Raw genomic sequence first — 15735 nt, 5'->3', positions numbered from 1 at the left:
TAATCAGTCTGATTTCAGTGTTGACCATCTGGTGATGTCCATGTGTAGAGTCATCTCTTGTGTTGTTGGAAGAGGATGTGCTCTATGACCAGTGTGTTCTCTTGGCAAAACTCTGTAATCCTTTGCCCTGCTTCATTCTGTACTCCAAGGCCAAACTTGCCTGTTACTTCAGGTATCGCTCAACTTCTACTTTTGCATTCCAGTCCCCTATGATGATAGGGCATCTTTTTTGCATGTTAGTTCTAGAAGGTCTTGTAGGTCATCATAGAACCATTCAACTTCAGCTTCTTCAGCATTAATGGTTAGATCATAGACTTGGATTACTGTGATGTTGAACGGTTTGCCTTGGGAATGAATAGAGATCATTATGTCATGTTTGAGATTCCATCCAAGTACTGCATTTCAGACTCTCTTGTTGACTATGATGGCTACTCCATTTCTTCTAAGGGATTCTTGCCCACAGTAGTAGATATAGTGGTCATCTGAATTAAATTCACCCATTCAAGTCCATTCTAGTTCGCTGATTCCTAAAATATTGACGTTCACTCTTGCCATCTCCTGTTCGAACACTTCCAATTTACCTTGATTCATGGACCTAACATTCCAGGTTCCTATGCAATATTGCTCTTTACAGCATCAGACTTTACTTCCGTCACCAATCACATCCCCACCTGGGTGTTGTTTTTGCTTTGGCTCCATGTCTTCATTCTTTCTGGAGTTATTTTTCCAGTCTTCTTCAGTAGCATATGGGGCACCTACCAACCTGGGGAGTTCATCTTTCAGTGTGATATCTTTTTGCTTTTTCATCCCGTCCATGGGGTTCTCAAGTCAAGAATACTGAAGTGGTTTGCCATTCCCTTCTCCAGTGGAGCACATTTTGTCTCCCCATAATAATCAACAATGTTTGTTTCTGTTTTCATTTTGTTTTTATTTAATAGGCACCTGTGAGGAGAGAGCAAATTAGTTAAGATGGTGTGTTTAGGCTCCCTCACACCATGTTTTGTAAATATTGACTATGTAACAGCTGAGATCATTTATAGCATGGAGCATGCACTTCACGAGGTACTCGCTTGGTCACAGATTGTATGCATGACCTCCAGGTGAGCTCCACCTAGAAAGCTGTGGCATATTACTGCTGTATCGAGGTTGTGACCATTGTGTCCGCCATGAGATGAGAGAATACAGTGTGTCTGCTGCTGCATCTGCTGGGTCAACCAGTAGAGCATAAACGTGTCTGCAGTTCCTAGGGCTCCTCAAGTCTTCTTTCAGCCTCTTAGATCACACCTTGTCTCCCTGGGTTCAATGAACAGTGTGGACAGTGAGATACAGAGAGACAGCACCCTAATAGGTTTGCAGAGTGTTACCTTATTATTGCTTTGCTTTGCCTTTCCTTAATAGTGATTTTGAGTATATATATGTGCTTGTTCCATATTTGTATATCTTCTTTCAAATGTCTTCTCAAGAGCTTTGCCCTTTTTGAAATGGGTTGTTCGACTTTTTGGTGTTGGATTATATACTGGTATTAATCCCTTGCTGCTGCTGCTGCTAAGTCGCTTCAGTCGAGTCCGACTCTGTGCGACCCCACAGATGGCAGCCCATGAGGCTCCTCCATCCCTGGGATTCTCTGGGCAAGAACACTGGAGTGGGTTGCCATTTCCTTCTCCAATGCATGAAAGTGAAAAATGAAAGGGAAGTCGCTCAGTTGTGTCCGACTCTTAGCGACCTCATGGACTGCAGCCTACCAGACTCCTCCATCCATGGGATTTTCCAGGCAAGAGTACTGGAGCGGGGTGCCATTGTCTTCTCCCATTAATCCCTTAGCAGATATATAATTTGAAAATATTTTTTTACTCTGTTGATACTGTCCTTTGATGTACAAAATTTTCATTGTGATGAAGTTCAGTTTGCCTGTTTTTTTCTTTTATTGCCTGTGCTTTTGATGTTCGAGTAATCATTGCCAAATTCAAAGTCATGAACTTTTACCTTATGTTTTCTTCTGATAGTTTTATAGTTTTAACTCTATGTTTACATCTTTGACCCATGGTGAGTTCATTTTTGTATATGTTGTTAGGTTGTAATTCAACTTCATTGTTTTGCATATGAATGTTCAATTTTCGCAGCACCGTTTTTTTTAAAAAAATCCTATTCTTTATCTCAGAGAATGGTCTTGGCATCCTTTGGTAAGTCATGTGACCATATATGCAAGGGTTTTTCTCTAGGTTCTTTACCCTGCCTTTAATCTAGTACTTTGCTATTTTGATTATGGTAGCCTTGTAATAAGTTTACAAATCAGTAGGTGTGAGTCCTCAAATTTCATTTTTATTTGTTTTTCTTTTTGAAGATTTTTTAGCTATTCATATTTCCTTGAGATTCATCTGAAACTGAGAAAATGTTTCTCTAATTCTGCAAAAAAATGTCATCAAGATTTTGATAGGAACAGCTTTAAATCTGTAGATTCTTTTGGATAGAATGGACATCCTAGAAATATTGAGTATTCCTATCACTGAAAGTGGAATGTTTTCCCACTTATCTAAGTCTTTAATTTCTTTCAGTAATATTGTGTCGTTTGCTTGTATGTGTGTGTGTGTTCTCAGTTGTACAGTTGTGTCCAACTCTTTGAGACCCTATGAACTAACCTGCCAGGCTCTTCAGTCCATGAAATTTTCCAGGCAAGAATACTGAAGTTGGTTGCCATTTCCTACTCCAGGGGATCTTCCTGACCAGGAGATTGAACCCGCATCTCTTGCATCTCCTGCATTGGCAGGTGGATTCTTTACCACTGCACATGCTGGAGGTTTATTATTGCTAGAAATAAATGAAAATGAGAATGCAATATTCTCAAAATTTATAGGACGTAATGAAAACAATGCTAAGAAGGAAACTAACAGCTGTAAATACCTACTTTAAAAAACAATAAATATCTTAAATCAATAGACTAACTTACAGTTTAAGCAACTTAAGAAGAACAAATTATACACAAAGCTAACAGAGGAAGAAAATAATAAAGATTAGAGCAGACACAAATGAAATTGAGGGGAGAAAAACAACAGAGAGAAGCAGCACAATCAAAAGTTGGTTCTTTGAAAAGATCAAATTTGACAGACTTTTAGGTAGTTAGAAAAAAGAGAGAGAAGACTTAAATTACTAAACTCAGGGATGAAATTGAGACTTTGCTACTGGTTCTCTGGAAATAAAAATGATTGGAAGAGGGCACTGTAGGCTACTTTAGGTCAACAAATTGGCATAACTTAAATGAAATAAACAAATTCCTAGAAACAAAATGCTACCAGGACTGACTCATAAGGAAATAGAAAATCTGAATAGATTTTTGACTAGCAAGGAGGTTGAATCAGTAATAAAAAAACTTCTCAAGAGTCTGTCAGAATGAAGTAAGTCAGAAAGAGAAAAACAAATATCATGTATAGATTCATGTATCTGGAATCTAGAGAAATGGTGCAGATGAACCTATTTGCAGGGCAGCAGTAGATGCAGATGCAGAGAATGGATGTGTAGACACACTGGGGGTGGGGGGGATTGGCAGACTGGGACTGACATGTATTCACTAACATGGGTATGACGGATGGCGAGTAGGAACCTGCTATATAACACAGGGAGCCAAACTTGGTGCTTTGTGGTGACCTACATGGGTGGATGGTGGGGATGGGAGGGAGACCCAAGAGGGAGGGCTTTATGTATACAAATAGTTGATTCACCTTGCTGTACAGCAGAAGCTAACACAGCATCATAAAGCAACTATACCTCAATAAATAAAAGAAAAAAAAAGAATAGAAAAGCTCAGGATTACATGGCTACATTGGTGAATTCCTAACATACACTTAAATAAAAATTAACAGCAATCATTTTCAAAATGTTCAAAAAAACTGAAGAGGAGGAAACACCTCCTAACTCCTTTTTTAAGGCCACCTTCAGCTTTATACCAAAGCCAGATAAAATTTTATCTGGAAATAAAGGAAAATAAACTACAGACCAATATGCCTTATGAAGACTCATGAAAATATCCTCAGCAAAATACTAACAAGCCAAATTTAGCTGCATATCAAAATGTTTATACATGAGCCATGTGTAAATGACCCATAACCATGTGGGATTTGCTCCTAGAAGGCACCCTAACCCTATATGTGAAAATTGAATAAAGCAGTACACCAAATTACCAGATTGAATAAAACAAAAACAGAGAACCCTATCGATCATCTCAATAGATGTAAAAACGCTTTTGAAAAAATTCAACAACTTTTCCTGATAAAAGCACTCAAACAAGAAATAGAAAGAAACTATCTCAAAATAATAAATTACCATATATTAAATACCCACAGTTAATATCATACTCAGTGATAAGGGACTAGAACATTTTTTCTAAGTGTAGAACAAGATATCTCTGTGCCACCTCTATTCAATATAGCACTGGAAGTTATAGTCAGAGAAATCAAGAAAGAAAAATAAACAGAAAAGGAAAAAGGAAATTGGAAAGGAAAAAGCAAAGTTATCTCTGTTCACAGACAATACGGTCTTGTACATCACTGTTGGGTATTCAGTATGTTGATGTTAGATGTAGTTGACCTATTGTGTCATTTAAGTCCTCTATTTCTTTACTTATCTTTTGTCCAGTTGTTTTGCCTCTTATTGAGTAGGTTCTGAAATCTCTGGTTACTATTGAAGAGCTATATCTTTCTCCCCATGGTGCTGTCATTTTTTTTTCCCATATATTTTGAGGATCTGTTATGAGGTCCATAAATGCTGATAATTATTGTATTTAACTTTTCTTTTTAATTTATTCAAATTTTTAAGTTGGAGGTAATTATAATGTTGTGCTAGTTTCTGCTGTACAACAACATGAATAGGCTATAAGTATACGTATATCCTCTCCCTCTTAAGCTTCGCTCCCACCCTCCAGTTCTACTCCTCTAGGTCATCACAGAGCATCCAGCTGAGCTCCTGTGTTATACAGTGGCTTCTCAATAGTTATCTGTTTTATACATGGTACTATACATATATAAATTCTACTTTCTCAATTCACCCCACACTGTTCTTCCCCTGCTGTGTCCAAAAGTTAATTCTCTTCATCTCTTTTCCTGGCAAATAGACTCATCAGTAACATTTTTCTAGATTCCATTATATGTGCATTAATATATGATATTTATTTTTCTTTTCTTTCTGACATACTTCACTCATGACAGAGTGCATGACAAGTTCTAGTTTCATCCACCTCAGTTGAACTGACTCATTCATTCCTTTTTATGAAATGAATTCCACTGTGTGTATATATACCACAACTTCTTTATCCATTCATCTGCTAATGGCCATCTAGGTTGCTTCCATGTCCTGGCTATTGTAAATAGTGCTGCAATGAATATTAGGATGCATGTGTTGTTTTGAATTGTGGCTTTATTGGGGTATATGCCCAGAAGTGGGACTCCTGGGTCATGTGGTAGGTTTACCCCTCTTTTCTTAATGAATCTCCATACTGTTCTCCATAGTGGCCGTATCAACTTACATCCCCACCAACATTGCAAGAGGGTTCCCCTTTCTCCACGTCCTCTCCAGCCGTTTTGTTTGTATACTTTTTAACGGTGGTCATTCTGACTGGTATGAGGTGACCGCTCATAGGTTTCTATTTTTGTGCCAATTACCATAATGCTTTGACTAGTGTAGCTTTGTAGTATAGTGTGAAATAAGGAAGGCTGATTCCTCCAGCTCCATTTTTTTTTCTCAAGATTGCTTTGCCTACTCAGAGTCTTTTGTGTTTTCATACAGAATTGTGAACATTTTTGTTCTAGTTCTGTGAAAAATGCCATTGCTAATTTGATAGGGATTGCATTGAATCTGTAGATCTCTTTGGATAGTGTAGTCATTTTCATAATATTAATTCTTCCAATTCAGGAATATGATGTAGTTCTTCATCTGTTTGTCTCACCTTTAATTTCTTTGGTCAGCTGTATAGATTTTTTTTGTATACAGGTCTTTTGTCTTCTTAAGTAGGTTTATTCCTAGATAATTTATTATTCTTGTTGCAATGAGGAATGAGATTGTTTCCTTAATTTCTCTTTCTGATTTTTTGCTATTAGTATACAGGAATGCAAGGGATTTCTGTATATTGATTTTGTGTCCTGTGGCTTTACTAAATTCATTGATTACCTCTAGTAATTTTCTGAGAGTATCTTTATGATGTTCTATATATAGTATCACGTTATCACAAATGGTGAGAGTTTTACTTCTTCTTTTCTGATCTAGATTCCTTTCTTTTTATTCTGATTTCCATGGCTAGGACTTCCAAAACTATGTAGAATAACTGGTGAGAGTGGGCACCCTTGTCTTGTTCCTGATCTTAGAGGAAATGCTTTCAGTTTTTCACCATTGAGAATAATGTTTGCTGTAGGTTTGTTGTAAATAGCCTACATTATGTTCCTTCTATGCCCGTTTTCTGGAATCTTTTTCTAAATCATAAATGGGTGTTGAATTTTGTCAAAAGTTTATTTTAATCTATTGAGATGGGAAATAGATGGGGAAACAGTGGAAACAGTGTCAGACTTTATTTTTGAGGGCTCCAAAATCACTGCAGATGGTGACTGCAGCCATGAAATTAAAAGACGCTTACTCCTTGGAAGCAAAGTTATAACCAACCTAGATAGCATATTCAAAAGCAGAGACATTACTTTGCCAACAAAGGTCCGTCTAGTTAAGGCTATGGTTTTTCCTGTGGTCATGTATGGATGTGAGAGTTGGACTGTGAAGAAGGCTGAGCACCGAAGAATTGATGCTTTTGAACTGTGGTGTTGGAGAAGACTCTTGAGAGTCCCTTGGACTGCAAGGAGATCCAACCAGTCCATCCTAAAGGAGATCAGCCCTGGGATTTCTTTGGAAAGAATGATGCTAAAGCTGAAACTCCAGTACTTTGGCCACCTCATGCGAAGATTTGACTCATTGGAAAAGACTCTGATGCTGGGAGGGACTGGGGGCAGGAGGAGAAGGGGACGACAGAGGATGAGATGGCTGGATGGCATCACTGACTCGATGGACGTGAGTCTGTGTGAACTCCGAGAGTTGGTGATGGACAGGGAGGCCTGGCGTGCTGCAATTCATGGGGTTGCAAAGAGTTGGACACGACTGAGCGACTGAACTGAACTGAACTGACTGAGATTATTTTATAGTTTATTATTGTTATTGTCATTTAAATTTTTTAAATTGTTTATTTATTTTTGGCTGCACTGGGTCTTCATTGCTGTGCACAGGCTTTCTCTAGCTGTGATGAGCTGGGGCTATTCTCTAGTTGTAGTACACAGACTTCTCATTGCTCTGGCCTCTCTTCTTCCAGAGCACGGGCTCTAGGGCACATGGACTTCAGTAGTTTGGGCATGTTGGCTCAGTAGTTGTGGCTCATAGGATTATGGGCTCCTTGGCATATGGAATCTTCCCAGATGGGGGATCAAACTTGCTCCCCTGCACTGGCAAGCAGATTCTTAACCACTGTACCACCAGGGAAATCTTATCATATGCTTTTTAATTTTCAATTTGTTAATATGGTGTATCACATGGATTGGTTTGTATATATTGAAGACTACTTGCATCCCTGGGATAAATCCCACTTGGTCATTGTGTATGATCCTTTTAATTTGTCATTGGTTCTGTTTGCTAGCATTTTGTTGAGAATTTTTGCATCTATGTCCAACAGTGATATCAGCCTATAATTTTCTTTTTTGTGATATCTGTGTCTGGTTTTAGTATCAGATGATAGTGGCCTTGCAGAATAAATTTTGGAGTGCTCTTCCCTTGCAATTTTATGGAAGAGTTTGAAAAGGATAGGTGTTAGCTTTTCTCTAAACATTTGATAGACTTCACCTGTGAAGCCATCTGGCCTGAGGCTTTTGTTGCTTGGAAGACTTTTTATCACAGTTTTTATTTTGATGCTTTTGATTGGTTTGTTCATATTTTTTTTTATTTCTTCCTGGTTCAGTCTTGGAAAGTTGATCTTTTCTAAGAATTTATCCATTTCTTCCAGGTTGTCTATTTTATTGGCATAGACTTGCTCACAGTAGTGCTTTATGATCCTTAGTATTTATGTGATGTCAATTATAACTTCTTTTTCATTGTTTTTTTTGCCACTTCATTTTTTAATTGAAGGATAATTGCTTTACAGGATTTTGTGGTTTTCTGTCAAACATCAACAAGAATCAGCCATAAGTACACCCATTTCCTCCCCATCCCGAACCTCCCTCCCATCTCTCTCCCCATCCTACCCTTCTAGACTGTCACAGAGCCCATGTTTGAGTTCCCTGATTCAAACAGCAAATTCTCATTGGCTATCTATTTTACATAAGGTATTGTAAGTTTCCATGTTACTCTCTCCATACATCTCACCCTTTCCTTCCTCTCCTCCCCCCATTTCCATAGGTCTGTTCTCTGTTTCTCCATTGCTGCCCTGCAAATAAATTCATCAGTATCATCTTTATAGATTCAATATATATGCATCAGTAGAAGATATATTTATTTCTCTTTCTAATTTACCTCACTCTGTATAATAGGCTCTTGGTATGTCCACCTCATATGACTCATTTGCCTTCCTTTTTATGGCTGAGTAATATTCCATTGTGTATATGTACTACAGCTTCTTCATCCACTCATCTGTCGATGGACATCTAGGAGGCTTCCATGTTCTAGCTATTGTGAAGAGTGCTGAAATGAACTGTGGGGTATGTGTGTCTATTCAGTTTTTGTTTCCCCAATGTATATGCTGAGGAGTGGGATTGCTGAGTCATATGGTGATTTTATTCCTAGGTTTCAAGGAATCTCCATACCATATTCCATAGTGGCTGTATCAATTTATATTCCTAATAGCAATGCATGAGGGTTCCCTTTTCTCCACACACCCCCCAGCATTTACTGTTTTTAGGCTTTTTGATGATGGCTCTTCTGACTGGTGTGAGATGGAATATCATTGTAGTTTTGATTTGCATCTATCTAATAATATTGAGCATATTTTCATGTGTTTATTAGACATCTGTATGTCTTCTTTGGAGAAATGTCTGCTTAGGTCTTTTTCCTACTTTTTGATTGGGTTGTTTATTTTTCTGATATTGAGTTGTATGAGCTACTTGTATATTTTGTAAATTAATTCTTTGTCAGTTGTTTCATTTGCTATTATCTTCTCCCATTCTGAGGGTTTTCAACTTGTTTGTAGTTTCCTTTGCTATGCAAAAGCTTTTAAGTTTAATTAGGTCTCACTTCTTTATTTTTGTTTTTATTTCCATTACTCTAGGGGGTGGATCATAGAAGATCTTTCTTTGATTTATTTCATCGAGTGTTCTGCCTATTATTTCCTCTAACAGTTTTATAGTTTCTGGTCTTACATTTAGGTCTTTAATACATTTTGAATTTGTATTTATGTATGGCATTAGGAAATACTCTAATGTCCTCCTTTTGCATGTAACTGTCTAGTTTTCCCAGCATCTCTTACTGAAGAGGCTATCTTTGCCCCACTGTATATTCTTGCCTCCTTAGTCACAACTAAGGTACCCATAGAGAGTGTGGACTCTCTGTCTTGTTCTATTGGTCTGTATTTCTGTGCCTTTTTTTTTTTTTTTGCCAGTACTGTACTGTCTTGATGACTGTAGCTTTATAGTATAGTCTGAACTCAGGAAAGTTGATTCCTCCAGCTCTATTCTTATTTCTCAACATGGCTTGGCTATTCGGAGACTTCTGTGTATCCATATGAATTGTGAAATTTTTTTGTTTTAGTTCTTTGAAAAATGAATATTGATTCATCCTACACAGGAACATGGAATATCCTTCCATCTGTTTATGTCATCTTTGATTTCCTTCATTACTGTCTTATAATTTTCTGTGTACAATTCTTTCATCTCCTTAGGTAAGTTTATTCCTAGATATTTAACTCTTTTTGTTATAATGGTGAATGGGATTGATTCCTTAATTTCTCTTTCTGATTTTTCATTGTTAGTATATGGAAATGCAAGTGATTTCTGTGTTTTGATTTTGTATCTGGCAACTTTGCTAGATTCACTGATTAGCTCTAGTAATTTTCTGATACTATCTTTTGGGTTTTCTATGTACAGTATCATGTCATCTGCAAACAGTGAGAGCTTTACTTTTCTGATCTGGATTCCTTTTATTTCTTTTTCTTCTCTGATTGATTGCTGTAGCTAGGATTTCCAGAACTATGTGAATAATACTGGTGAAAGTGGACACCCGTATCTTGTTCCTGATCTTAGGGAGGATGCTTTCAGTTTTTCACCACTGAGAATAATGTTTGCTGTAGACTTATCATATATGGCCTTTATTATGTTGAGGTAGGTTCCTTTTATGCCCATTTGTTGAAGAGTTTTAGTCATAAATGAGTGCTGAATTTTTTCAAAGGCTTTTTGTGAACCTATTGAGATGATCATATGGTTTTTATCTTTCAATTTGTTAATATGGTGTACCACATAGATTGATTTCCATATATCGAATCCTTGCATCCCTGGAATAAACCCAACTTGATCATGGTGTATGAGCTTTTTGATGTGTTGCTGAATTCTGTTTGCTAAAATTGTGTTGAGGATTTTTGTATCTGTGTTCATCAGTGATATTACCTGTAGTTTTCTTTTTTGTGTGTTGTCTTTGTCTGATTTTGGTATCAGGGTGATGGTGGCCTCATAGAATGGGTTTGGAAGTACTCCTTCCTCTGCAATTTTTTTGAAAGAGTTTTAGAAGGACAGGCATTAGCCCTTCTCTAAATGTCTGATAGAATTCTCCTGTGAAGCCATCTGGTCCTGGGGTTTTGTTTTTTGGGAGATTTTTGATCACAGCTTCAATTTCAGTGCTTGTAATTGGGTTGTTCACAATTTCCATTTCTTCCTGGTTCAATCCTGGAAGATTGAACTTTTCTAAGAACCTGTCCGTTTCTTCCTTGTTATCTATTTTATGGCCATTATAGTTGTTCATAATAGTCTCTTATAATCCTTTGTATTTCTGCACTGTCTGTTGTAACTTCTTTTTCATTTCTAATTTTGTTGATTTGATTCCTCTCTCTTTTTATCTTAGTGAGTCTGGCTGAGGGTTTGTCAATTTTGTTTATCTTCTCAAAGAACCAGCTTTTAGTTTCATTAATCTTTACTATTGTTTCTTTCCTTTCTTTTTCATTTATTTCTGCTTGGATCTTTATGATTTTTTTCCTTCTACTAATTTTGGGGGTTTTTTTGTTCTTCTTTTTCAGTTGCCTTAGGTGTAAAGTTAGGTTGTCTATTCAATGTTTTTCTTGTTTCTTGAGGTAGGATTTTTTTTCTTTTTTTTTTTCAATTTTATTTTATTTTTTAACTTTACAATATTGTATTGGTTTTGCCATATATCGAAATGAATCCGCCAGTGTTCCCCATCCTGAACCCTCTTCCGTCCTCCCTCTCCATACCATCCCTCTGGGTCGTCCCATTGCACCAGCCCCAAGCATCCAGTATCATGCATCGAATCTGGACTGGCAACTCGTTTCATATATGATATTATCCATATTTCAATGCCATTCTCCAAAATCATCCCACCCTATCCCTCTCCCACAGAGTTGAGGTGAGGTAGGATTTTATTGCAATAAACTTCCCTCTTAGAACCACTTTTGCTGTATCCCATAGGTTTTGAGTTATCCTGCTCTCATTGTCATTTGTTTCTAGAAATTTTTTGATTTCCCTTTTGATTTCTTCAGTAACCTGTTGGTTATTTAGAAATGTGTTTAATCTCCATGTGTTTGTGTTTCTTACAGGTTTTTTCTTGTAATTGATATCTAGTCTCATAGCATTGTGGTCAGAGAAGATGCTTGATATGATTTCAATCTTCTTAAATTTCCTGAGGTTTGATTTGTGACCCAAGATGTGATCTATCCTGGAGAATGTTCCACGTGCACTTGAAAAGAAGGTGTATTCTTCTGCATTTGGATGGAATGTCCTGAAGATACCAATGAGATCCATCTCATCTAATGTATCATTTAAGATTTGTGTTTCCTTATTAATTTTCTATTTTGATGATCTGTTCATTGGTGTGAATGTGGTGTTAAAGTCTCCTACTATTATTGTGTTACTGTCAGTGTCTCCTTTTATGTGTGTTAGTGTTTGTCTTACATATTGAGGTGCATCAGTTCTGCATTGTCCTATGTTGGGTACATAGATATTTACAATTGCTTTGTCTTCCTTTTGGAGTGATCCCTTGATCATTATGGAGTGTCCTTTATCTCTTGTAATCTTCTTTATTTAAAGGTCTATTTTGTCTGATGTGAGGATTGCTATTCCAGCTTTCTTTTTCTTTCCATTTGCATGGAACATATGTTTCCATTCTGTCACTTTCACTCTGTATGTGTCTTGAGGCCTGAAGTAGGCTTCTTGTAGACAGCATATATAAGGGTCTTGTTTTTGTATCCATTTAGCCAGTCTGTGTCTTTTGGTTGGAGCATTTAATCCAACATTAATCCAGCATTTTTTAAAAAGCAATTATTGATGTATAGTTTCCTATTGCCATTTTCTTAATTATCTGGGGTTGATTTTGTAGATCCCTTTTTTCTTCTCTTGTATTTCTTGACTATATAAGTCCCTTTAACATTTGTCATAAAGCTGGTTTGGTGGCGCTAAATTCTCTTAACTTTTGCTTGTCTCTAAAGCTTTTGATTTCTCCATCAATTTTGAATGAGATCCTTGCAGGTTAGAGTAGTCTTGGTTGTAGTTGTTTTTACTTATTTATTTATTTTTGTCTTTCAGTACTTTAACTATATCCTACTATTCCTTTCTGGCATGCATAGTTTCTGCTGAAAGATCAACTGTTAATTCTATGAGTTTTCCATTGTATGTTTCATCTTGGTTTTCCCTTACTACTTTTAACATTCTCTCTTCGTGTTTAATTTCTGTTAGCTTGATTAGTATGTGTCTTGATGTGTTTCTCTGTGGGTTTGTCCTATATTGGATGCTCTGTGCTTCTTGAACTTGACTGATTATTTCCTTTCCCATGCTGGGGGAATTTGCAACTGTGATCTCTTCAAAAATGTTCTCAGTGCCTTTATTTTTCTCTTCTTCCTCTGGGACCCCTATAACTCGAATATTGGCATGTGTAATATTGTTCTAGAGGTCTCTGAGGCTACCCTCAATTCTTTTAGTCTTTCTTCTCTATTCTACTGTTTAGCAGTTATTGCCACCACTCTGTCTCCCAGCTACTTACCCATCCTCTTGTTTCAGCTAATCTACTACTCGTTCTTTCTAGAGTATTTTTTATTTCAGTGGTTGTGTTCTTCATCTGTTTGTTTATTGTTTATTTCTTCTGTGTTCTTGTTAATTGTATTGATTGCTTCTTGCACTTTCTCCATTCCATTTTCGAGGGTTTGGGGCATCTTAACTATCATCACTCTGAATGCTTTTTCAGGTAGTTTGCCCATTTCCTCTTTGTTTATTTGATTTTGTGTGTTTTTAGTTTGTTTCTTCATTTGCACAATATTTCTCTGACTTTTACTTTTTTTACTGCTGTTTTTTAATTAATTAATTTTTTTATTGAAGGATAGTTACTTTACAGAATTTTGCAACAAATTGAAAGATAAAAACCATATGATCATCTCAATAGATGCAGAAAAAGCCTGTGACAAAAATTCAGCAGCTATTTAAAATTTTTTTTAACTTACTGTGTTTGAGGTTTCCTTTCTCAGGTTTTGAGGTAGAATTCCTTCTTCCTTTTGGTCTCTACCCTCGGTGGCTAAGGTTGTTCCAGCGGTTTATGTAGGCTTCTGTTGGGTGTGACTTGTGCTTGTGCACTGATGGGAGGAGGTAAGTTTTTTTCCCTCTGATGGAAAGGGATGTATGAGGCAGTAATCCTGTTTGCTGATGATTAGAATTGTGTTTTTGTCTTGTTTGTTATTTGGATGAGGCATCCTGCATTTAGTACTGCTGGCAGTTGGATGATGCTAGGTCTTATATACAGCTGAAGGCCTTTGTGGGAGTTCTTACTAATTAATACTCCCTGGGGTTGGGAGTTTTCTGGCAGTCTGGAGTCATGTTGTCAGTGCTCCCACTCTAAAGGCTCAGGGCTTGATCTATCACCAGGGAACTGAGATTCCACAGGTGGTTTGTAATGACATTAAAGGAAAGAAAAGCAGACACTCTAAAACAAAAAAACAAAAGGCAAATTCCAGATAAATGGCAAATACAAAATCAGGCAGATACTAACAAAGATGATGGCATATATACACATACATGCACACACATAAACAAAACCAATACAGTCCAAAAAAAAAAAAGAAAGAAAGTAGAAGAGACTGACCTGGAGAGCAAAGGATAGCAAAATTATATCAACCAGTAAAAAGAAAACTAACTAACGCATAACCTGGAAAACAAAACCAAAGAATACAGGCTAATGAACATGGTTGAGAAAGGAAGGAATAGAAAAGCAAAGTTAAATAGAGGTAGATAAAGAATATTTATATATATTAAAGAATAATTGCAAGAGGAAAAGAATAAAAAAGCTTAACAAAGAATATTTGTATAAAAATAATATTTTTTTAATTAAAAAAAAAGGATAAACCCCACAAAACTGCAAAAGTCCAAAGCAGAGGCAGAAGTATTTAAAGGAAATAAAAAGTGCGATTTAAAACATTCACAAAAGCATAAATAGATGTATTAGTACTAATAAAATCAACAACTCTAGCAACAAAGGGGGGAAAAATGAAAAAAGAAAAAAATTTTAGAAGCAATATTGAACAAGTTAAACTATAAGAATAATAAATGTTTTCCTTCTATCTCAGCTGTCAGCATCCTCACTGTGAGTCACAGGCCACCTCGCCTTCCTAGGATGCCCTCTAATACTGAGCTCATCTCTGGACCTGCTGCGGGGGCAGCTCAGACTCTAATCGTGTCCTACTCCTACATGTTCTTGACTCCAATGTCCACATTTGCCTGTGCTAATGCATTTTCTTCTGTGGAAACTCTCATTGTCCTTTTACATATTCCATAGACACAAAGTCTGCCTAGTTGATGGTATGGATTTAATTTGCAGCTTGTACACCTGGTGGGAAGGTTTTGGGTTCTCTTCCTTAGCCACACCATCCTTGGGTTTTGATTGTGGTTTTGTCTCCTCCTCTGGGTGTGAGTTGTCCACAGGGGCTTGCTCCTGAGGCTGCCCTGGAGGACTCGAGTCTGCCCCATGGAAGACCTGCTCTGGAGGTGGTGCAGCTGCTTAGGTCAGAGGGGCCCTGGCAGCACCAGGTACTCAGGGGAGCCAGTGGTGGGGACAGCAGGAAATATGGTGCTCTTATGGTTTTTTCTAGCCTCTGGCTTCTCTGCCCCAGTGTAGATCACGCATGGAGTTGGCATGGGAGCTTGGATCACGGGGACCCTGTTAATGCTGGATATGCAGGGGTGCTGGCAGCTGTTGTTATAGGAAGTATGGTGCTATTAGGGTTTTTCTAGCTTCTGACAACTCTAACCCAGTTCGGACTGGGTGTGGAGGTGGCACAGCTGCTTGGATTGTGTGAACACTGGTGTACCAAATGTGCAGGGACTCCAACTGCCTCGGCCACAGGAGCCATGGACCTGTTTGAGTCTTTCTAGCCTCTGGCAGCTGGAAATCAGAGGGCCTCTTTGGCTGGTCCTTCTCTGCTGCTTGGCCTGTTCAGGCACTTACAGGGCCCCCTAGCTGGGGTCCTCTTTTGTTCAGCACATCAAACACTTAAAGGTCCACCCTGGCTGGAGTTCTTCTCTATTGCTTGGCCCT

The sequence above is a fragment of the Bos javanicus genome, chromosome 21 (genome assembly GCF_032452875.1).
Source record: "Bos javanicus breed banteng chromosome 21, ARS-OSU_banteng_1.0, whole genome shotgun sequence".
Classification (NCBI taxonomy): Eukaryota; Metazoa; Chordata; class Mammalia; order Artiodactyla; family Bovidae; genus Bos; species Bos javanicus.
Note: the sequence above shows the minus strand (reverse complement) of the source record.